At 51.7% G+C, this 9,382-nt stretch overlaps 1 pseudogene; it reads right to left on the bottom strand.

Annotated features, from left to right (window-relative positions):
• Positions 1-564: 564 nt before the first annotated feature.
• Positions 565-2,420, bottom strand: LOC119251248 (cystatin-B-like; annotated as a pseudogene).
• Between the last annotated feature and the right edge of the window lie 6,962 nt (positions 2,421-9,382).

Genomic DNA, 9,382 nt, shown 5'->3' with positions numbered 1-9,382 from the left:
CAGGTGGGGGGACAGAAAGGGACCAGGACTGAGGGGCCACGGGGGTGACAGAGGGGCCTAAGGCAGCAGCTTCCTCTGCAGAAGCCTTTTCCCTCCACCCTGCACTCACCAGCCCAGGTGTCTGTCTGGGCCAGAGCCCTGGAGAGAAGCAGCAGGAGGAGGTTGGGGGCCCCATGACCAGCACTCATTTTCAGGACAATGTCTGCTAATTAACCAAATCAAATAGCCACAGATTTTGTCATTCATTCCTTCATGTGAAGATGGTATTGCCTACAAAAAAGAAAAATAGTCCAATTCATCTCATGCAAATATTTTTCTTGGCACATAACAGCTGGGAACGCAGCAGGAGTGTTGTGTGTGCACTTGCGTGTCATCGCATCAGGTGCTGTAAAATGTGGATTTGAGGATGACAGAATAATGAAGATGACTTTTTTTTTAGAGAGTTAAGAAACTATTGTATTCTGGGGATCGCTGATGGGGAGGGAAGCCCAAAAGGAACTGTGAGCAGGATGGCCTTCCCCCAGCAGGTCTGCGCAGCTGGCAGGGCATGGAAAGGCGGCTGGGGAGCGGCCTCAGTTGGGGCTAGAAGCAGGAGAGCTCCTCCTGCCGGGTCCTGCTGGTCTGAGAGCTGGACAGGGACGGGGCTTGTTTTCGTGGGGGAGGCTCCGAAAGACTCGAAGGCGCATGAAGTCTTCCTCGCCCACTTGAACCTTGATGAAGAAGTTCCTCCCGGCGAACAGCTGGCTCTTGAACTCCACAGCCTTGAACCTGGGGAATGTCTGGTTCTCCTTCTCTTCCAGCTGGGCCTTCCCCTGGTCGGGGATGGCCTGGGTCTCAGCGCGGGGCTGCAGGGCAGCGGGCGCGGACAGGAGGCAGTTCCGGCGCTGACTGGGCTGGGGCCCAAGATAATTTTTAATACTTCAACCAAGACACTTTGAAATGGAACTGGCTTGGAGATGTGTTTCTGAGGTAAGTAGTTGTGAAGAAAAACTGCAGTTAGTAATATAAGCTCCATTTTCAGTAATTTTTACCTCAGCAGATGGCAAAATAGTGAAAAAGCCAATGGTGTCTAAGTGACGTTTAGAAAATAGTTTTGACCTCGTGGCTCCTGTGACAGGCTCTGGGTGACTTCAAGGATTCCACAACCACACTTTGAGAAATGCTTTTCTCAGTGAACCAGGGAGCATCTCCCAAGTGTTCTCTGCCTTTGCCTCCTCTTCACTTCCCAGCATCCCTCTCCCTGGCTGGCTCCTGCCTCCCCAAGCTGCCTCCCCTGCAGATACAATGGCAGCAGAGAGAGGACCCTGGAGACATGGAGCTTGCACTGTCGTGAGAGATGGACACTGAGTAAAGGTGACAAAGACACGTGTAAACCCGACCTGAGCCACGTGCTGGAAGGAGTGTGTTTGTTGTGAAAGCAGAGAAGCAGGAGACCTCACACTATTATCAATAGTATCAGAGATGTAAAAAAAATATTAAAAACAGGGCCTCCCTCGTGGCATAAGGTTTAAGTCTGAGTGCTAACACTTCTTAGATCTGAGTTTGATCCCCGGCCAGGAAGCAACCCACAGAGGGCAGCAGACCTCTCCTGTCTCACCCACCCATCCCCTCAGCAGTGGATTTCAGTAGATTGGCCAGTTCTGCTCCCTCCTCTGTGTCTGGTGAATCCTCTCACCCTCTGCACCTCTGGCCTATACCCCAGTTCTTATATGCATAAATAAATAAAAAATGAATCTTAAAAACAAACAAAGAAATAAATTACATGCAGCATCAAGTACAAGATCCATCTCAGACCCAGCAAACAGCAGAGGCTGGGGACCCAGTGGTGGTGTAGGTGAAACAACACACAATGGGGGATTCAGTCAGCTGGAGTCAGGCTTTGTTGTCAAATGAGTTTGATGTAAACTAGAGAGGGTCTGTCTGCCATCCAGCGCTGCCAGGCCAGGAAGTCTGGGCTGGTCTGCAGCCCCAGCCAGTAGTCAGGCACCACCTAAGAGACTCAAGGGATAGCTTTTAAGTTTGGCTTAATCTAGCCCTTTGTTTAATTACTCTATATCCATACCTAAGTGACATATTTGTCTTTCTCCTTTGGGCTTATTTCCATTTGCTCTATCCATGTTGCCCCAGATGGCATTAGTTCATGTTTCTTGATGATTAGTATTCTATTACCTATGTACCACCCCTTCCACAGCTTGGCTACTGTAAATAGTGCTGTAGTGATCAGGGGGGTGCAGTTTTCCTGTGAAGTAGTGTAACGTCCTCTGAAGGTGTGCTGGCGCCTGCCGCCCTAAAGGGAGCCGGAGTCTCTGAGAGCACCTGCTTACTCTGCACAGGAGGTTCCAGGAGGTTAGAAGTTCTGCAAACAGAACTTCTTCCCCAAATGAACTCCTGTTCCCTGAGGACATGCTGACTTGTGGCATGATCCCTACTAACTAGAAAAACTTGTTCCTGCAGTAACTTATTCATTTGTATAAGCATAAACACAATTGCATGCTATTTCCTTATCCCTTTGTTCATATCATTAATAAGAGCTTGGGTTGGGAAAGTGAGAGGCAGAGCCGCCCTAGAGGGCTCTCCCCAGCCTCCCCCTGCTGCTAATTCATTTAGACTTTGAGTCTTCCTTCATAGCTGAGAACTTCTCATGGGCTGTTGAGGCAGGGTAGATACGTTGGAATGGGCCTGCTGGGTCCTATGGCAGGTGCTCAGTTAATTTTCTAAGAAACCTGGTCACCATTTTCCAGCAGGGCTGAACCAGTCTACATTCCCCAAAATAGTGCAGGACTGTTCCCTTGTCTCCATGTCCTGCCAGCTCTTGTTATGTCTGGTCCTTTTGATATGGGCCCTTCTCACAGGTGTGAAGTGGTTTCTCATTGTGTTTTAAATCAGGGGATCTTGAATCAAGAAGATGGGGTACACTTCACTCCAGTGAGAAAGCCCACATGAAAAATGAAAAAAACAGAAACAACAAATGCTGGTGAGGATGTGGAGAAAAAGGAACTCTCCTATATTGCTGGTGGGAATGCAAACTTGTCCAAACATTATTCAGAGCTGTGTGGAAGACCCTCAAATTACTAAAAATGGATCTACCTAATGATCCAGCAATTCCATTCCTAAGAATCTACCCAAAGGACACAAAAACACTAATTCAAAAGGAAAACGGCACCCCTATGTTTATTGTAGCACTATTTATAATAGGTAAGATATGAAAACAACCCAAATGCCCAAAAATAGATGACTGGATGGAGAAGATGTGATACATATACACAAGGAAAACTATTCAGCAATCATTAAGATCATCCTCAATCCACAGTCTAAAATATCTGCTGTGCTGACCTGGAAGTACAAATGGAGTCTTCTGCATTCCCAAGCACTGTGTCCTGGCAATGGGGTGGTCCCCAGGAAAGGGGGTTTCTGGTTTCTTGCCCCACCCAAGAGAGGTTGGAGCTGAGCTGGGAGAGGAAGAAGCTGCAGAAGGGATGGAGGAAGGAAGGAAGCAAGATGGAGCTAAAAGGAAACCTGGAGGAGACACGTGGAACTGACAGACATGTGGACAAATTGCTCTTGCCTTTTGGTCGTGGACTGGGTGACACAGATGTGTGTGACAGACCCGTGGGGAGGTGACAATGGTGGTTCTTGTCTTGATTTTGCTCTTTTCCTCCCAGACTTGTCTGGTTGTTTCTGATCCTTTCCTGTGGGTTCCCACTGAAAGGTGCTTTGGACTTGGGGCAGGCTTCTGGGCCTTGCTCTGGGCCAGTTCCATTTGGGTGGACTTTGTGTGCGTAAGATTATCCTCAAATCCACATTCTAAAATATCTGGTATGCAGGGAGAAGGGCACCCCAGACCCCACAAACCTGCCTGCTCTAAATAGGTTCTGCCATCGGCTGCGTCAATACAAAACATATGAGATTTTAATGGAAAGGAACTTATATTTTTATATATATATATTTTTTATTTATGCAAGAACCAGGGTATAGTCCATATGCACAGGAGGGTGAGAGGATTCACCAGAGACAGAGCGGGGAACAGAACAGGCAGAATGACGAAATACACTGCTGAAGGGAGTAGTAGGCGAGACTGGAGAGGTCTGCTCACCATGTGGGTTGTTCCGAGGCCGGTGGGGATCGAACTGGCACTGCAGAGGCTGCAGACAGCTTCACAGCACTGCGCTCAACCACCTGTGCTACCAGGGAGGCCCTGGAAAGGAACTTTAATACAATTAGTAAACAATACATTGTCGCGAGCGTGATAGATAAGCTTCAGTCAGAAGTTGGCTCTCAAAGAGAAATTTTTTCCTATATTAGTCACACACACTTATGTTCATACAGGCAAGCCAACCCCAAGTTCCCAATGTACATTAGACTGAAGACAGTCGCCGCGAAGTGTGTTAGCCGGGCCTTCCACCAAGGTGGAAGTCCTTAGGCCGTGGAAGTCTCTAGGCTCGAGGGCACGCAGTGCGGATGGTCGTGCAGGGTGTTGAGCTGATAGACCCCTTGGGCTGCTGTCAGGGAGCAGGCCACCGGGGTCACGGGGAGCAGAGCCTGAAAGTGCAAGTTTCCTGGTGTGCCAAACCTGGGAGCGAGCTAGCAGCAGGAGCGAGGAGAGGTTTCAGCTGGAGAGCGAGTCTGAGTCCAAAGGGAGGCAGCGAGCTGGACTCTGGAAGAGTAGCCTCCAGTGAGTCTGTTGCTCCGAGCCAGTTGTTAGGACTGCTCTGAGTCTGCTTCAGGGAGCTGCTCCTTTTATACCTTCTTACCAGGTTTAGGCTCAGGCACCGTCTGCTTTATCAGTCTTTACCACTCCGTATGTGGCCTCAGCTACTTTCTCTCACAGCGCTCGCAGGCACCTTAACATTGTCAATTTTACTTGTAAGTTTTATATGTTCGTTACACCAACTAACGGGGGCACAGAGTCAGCATCCCACGAACCTGATCTGGCCGTCGAGGGGCACAGGCCCACAATCGTGGCATCCCATGATTCCGTCCTGGCCTTCGGTACGGGACAAACAAACGAGAGGGTCATCTCCACTACTCCTTTGTTGCCTAGGATTCGGGCACCTAGTCTGGACGGGCGTCCCCAAAGCCAGGGTCTAGGTGTAACTGGAGTCGGCTGACGTGGACCCACCATGGTTTACGGAACAGCCGACTGAGGAGAGGGGTTAGGTGAGGAGCTGAATACCCAGAGGTGAGGGCCTCCCAGGAAGGCGGGTCAGGCAGGTGACTTACCCCAAGGGTCAAGGCCGGTGGTGGATGTGAGGGTCTGCAATGGAGAGGAGAGTCCCAGGGACGGGAAGGAGGCCCTGGCACCAGGGGACACAGCCTTCCCGGGTTTCAGGCACCAAGATGAAAGGTTCGGTGTGGTAAAGGAAAGAGCCAGGCCAAGCTTTCTCAAAGGAAGGAAAAATTTATTGTGCCCCAGGTGAAATTCACAGACCCAAGGTGGGGACCCCTGTGTGGAGTCGCACACGTTGCCAGGGGAAGGCAGGCTTTACAGGGTGAGGAGAGAGCAGGTGGGAGCCTGGGTTTGCAAGGGTGGGAAACGATTCTAGGGCGGGGAGGGGTTCATTGTCTGAATTTTCTAGGCAGGCTCCTGCGTTCCTGCCCAAGGTGGGCTTCCTGGTGGGCTTTTGCATTCTGGCTTCTTGCATGGACCTTTCAGGCTCCATTCTAAACTCACTCAATCCGAATTTGCCAGCGAGGGGGGAGGAGGGAGGAAGGACCGGGGCTCTGAGCTCCTGCCTTTGTAAACTACTTTCTGGCAGATTCTGCTGCCCAGCCACATGGAGAACCTCTGTACTAAACAGATGACTCATAAGCACCCGTCAAATTTGAAAGGTCTGGCGGGAACCAGAGTTACTAGGATGAAAAGGCATCTGGTAGGAAGCCCACTTAGGGCCGAGAATGAGGACCTGCTGATACCATCAGAAAACAACTGTTCCTCGTTACCTGCAAGCCCGGCTTCCCTCTCCCCATCCTATAAACACCTGCCTTCCCCTGACAATAGGCGCGGCTTCACCGGCCCCCACCTTGGGTCCGTGAAGTTTGTCCAGGAACGCAATAAAGCCCCCTTTTAAACTTATTCTGTCATCCTCATCTTTCCCTCCTCGTCTTCCCCTGACGAACCTTTCAAAATTAGAACATCCCACTGGAAATTAAACTTTGAAGTCAGAGACCAGGTCCTACTGTGTAGCAGCACATGGGATTTTGCCTGATACCTTATATATGTTCCATAAACGCTTGCTGAGGTACGAATGGAACAGCCTAGCATTCTCTAGCTTTGCGCCTATTAAAAATGGTGATATTAAGTGCTCACTAAGCACTCCTTTTGGCTGCTCACTGTGCTGTTTTGTATGCATGATGTTGTTGAGCTTGCACACTAACCCCATAGGACACTGAAGAAGTTGGAAATGTGGAGAGGTTGGCACAAGATCACCTATATAATGATTGCACCCTGGCTCAACCAACACTGATGCCAAAGCCTGTACTTGTTGGTAGAGATGTGATATTCTGATTTACAAACCCTTTAGCACACTGCTAGCCAGAGCCACCTTATCCAGAGAGAGCAGCAGTAATAATAACTATGATTCTATTGAGCCCTGGGAGCTCTGATTTGCTATGTGTGTGGTGTGAATCCTCATAGTGCAGGTGGACATTATCCCCGTTTCGTCAGGTAGGAAACTAAGGCTCAGAACAGGCCAGGTAACTTATGTGGCATCATACCCTCCATCTGTCCCCACTTCTCTCCTTTCAGACATGGTTGCAGTTCTAGGGGAGACCAGTGGACTCCATGCATTGAAGCTCTCAGAGACCAGATTAGGAGGGATCCAGAGGGTACCCAGATGCTACAGTAGGTGCTAGTCCTGCCTGGGGCTTGGGGGCATTCTCTGGGGATCCTGTTCTCTCTGGAGTCATATTGTATCAGACTGTTTCCTCTGGGGAGCTCATCCTGATATTTTGGTCATGGTGCTGCACAGGCTGGGCACTGCCCAACTCCACTGGTGCCATTCAGGTAGACAGAGTGACAACCCCTGGGTAGTGCCATGTGGTGGCCTCCGCAGAGCTCTGTGCCTTCACTGAGCTACTATAACATGTACTAGCTGTACCCCCCACCCCCATGGCAGTGCCTCTGACTACCCTGCCCACATGCCCTGCAAGCAGGAGCCATGTCCTTGGCTCGCGCTCTTCTGCTCAGTTCCTGCCGCTGGCCTGCCAGTAACAGGCGTCCCATTAGGGCTTGCGGCTCCCTTGCTGCTCCGTCACCCCTCATGGTCTTGCTCTAGCTGGACCTTTCGCCTGCTTCATCTGCCCCCTCCCAATACCTGAGTGCCGCCTTCTGCCTGCTGGGAATGTCCCTGGATCTCACTGTCCACCCTCGACCTAAGCAAGCTCCAGAGCCAGCCTCAGGGATCTCTGGGCCACGAGTATCTCCATTTCCTGCACGAGAATGTGAGTTTCCAGCTACTGCACATCTGGCGGTCACCAGGAAGGGCAGAGCAGAGTCTTGACTGCCACTGGGGACAGGAGTGCTTGTCAGCCTCTGTGCCAAGGCTTTGTCATTTTCTCTGGGGCAGGCAGATGGGCTGTGAGCATCGCTTCTATCAAATATATTGGCCAGCATTTATTCACCTCTTACTGCATGCCAGATGCCCAGCATTGCTATCAAGTCTGTTCTATTCTTATCCCCTTTCCATGGAGGAGAAGACAGATTCTGCGCAGTTAAGCAACTTGCTGCTTTCACACAGCCAGTGTTCATGGAGGCAAACTCAGATCATGTTCTTAACTGCTGGTGCAATGTGTCCCCCTATTCTGGGGGTAGTGTTTCTCTCCCTTGGCGATGGCAAAACTGGCACTCCCAGCCCGAGGCAGGAAGGATAGTGGCTGGGGTTGGGAACCCCAACTCCTGAGGAACTCCTTTTGTCTAGCACCTGCCCCTTGCTGGCTGTTGTTCAAGGTGCTGGGGAACTAGACAACCAGCCAGATAGCTCCTGCCCTCGCGGTGCTCATTCTGTAGTTGGGGAGGCAGACAGGAAAGCTGTAAAATAAGAAAATTCACATAAGGATTCAGGCGGATACTAGCAGTAATGAAAACGTGCCGGAACGGTTGGTACGCAGGGAATGAAACCAGCGAAGAGCCTGCCCGTGTGGAGCGTCCATCGAGCAGATGGTGAGGCCGGCCAGCGTGATCGGGACAAGGGCGGGGTGGGAGCTTGGCCGCCTCTCACAGGGGGGTCGGGAGAGGCCCCACTGAGGAGACACAGGAGAAGAGAGGAGCCCGCCCTGAGGAGAGCAAGGAGGAACATTCCTGCCAGTGCCAGGCTGTGCTTAAGGACAATGGGCCTAGAGGTGTGCGCTGGGGGAGGCAGCCAGTGGGCTGGAAGGTCAGCCGGGCCAGGGCCTGCAGCCACGGAAAGGGGTTTGGATTTTGTCAGAGGAGCACTGGGAGACCCAGGAGGGTTCCGAGCAGGACAGTAATGTGATCTAATTTATTAAAGAATTTGGGGTACAGCTGGACCCCTTCCCACTCCCCACACATACCACCTGGCAGAGCACCTCTGGCAAGCGGCGGCCCAGCCCAGCTGTAGGAGCCACCCAGGCTGGAGGAGGCAAAGGACGCGTGGAGGTTGCTTTAGAAAAGGGTTTTTCAACTTTGACACCGATGACATTGGGGGCCAGATGATGCTCAATTGTGGGAGCTGTTCTGTGCCCTGTAGGATGTTGGGCAGCTTCCCTGGCCCCTACCCAGCCTGGCCAGTAGGTTGAGTAGCACTCAGCCGCTAAGCTGTGGACCTCAGACTTTGCAAATGCTCCCTGGTGAACAATTGAGAACCACCGTTCTAGAAGCTACTGTCCCTGAGACACTCTGCCCCCCACGCTGTCCCGACGCCGGCCCCCGGCCCCTTTCACACCCTCTCCCTCAGACTTCATGAGGACCGAGTTGTTTTATCAAGTTGGGTGATCTGCCCCAAGTGCCACCCAGGGAGGGACAGGCTCCTCAAGTTCCCCTGAACCCTTTATCCTGTGGCTGTGGAGGGGAAGGGAAAACCAGCACCTCCCTGGTACCTTGCCCAGTCACACCCCTTTTCGCGGTGACAGCCCTGAGATGATGCTACTTCTGGGACCCAGAACCCAGCAGCCCACAGGATGTGAAGGACACGTTTGTCCCAGCAGAGATACATATCGAGGCTCAAAGTGAGGGCACCCTCCCCAAGGCTGGCACGGCAAGGGTAGTCCCCCTGTGGCATCAAGATGACGGCAGGACTAGCGTTCAGAGCGGCCTGCCGCTCTTCCCTGCTTTATGGCCCTGGGGGAATCATAACACCCCTCTGCACCCAGATCCCTTATCTGAGGGCAGGGGACCTAAGGGTTGTCTTCCGCAGTGTTTCTGGGG

This window comes from Talpa occidentalis, unplaced genomic scaffold, assembly GCF_014898055.3.
Source record: "Talpa occidentalis isolate TD23 unplaced genomic scaffold, MPIMG_talOcc4v2.1 talOcc4.2, whole genome shotgun sequence".
NCBI lineage: Eukaryota > Metazoa > Chordata > Mammalia > Eulipotyphla > Talpidae > Talpa > Talpa occidentalis.
The sequence above is the reverse complement of the archived record's forward strand: the minus strand, read 5'-3'. Positions and strand labels throughout refer to the sequence as shown.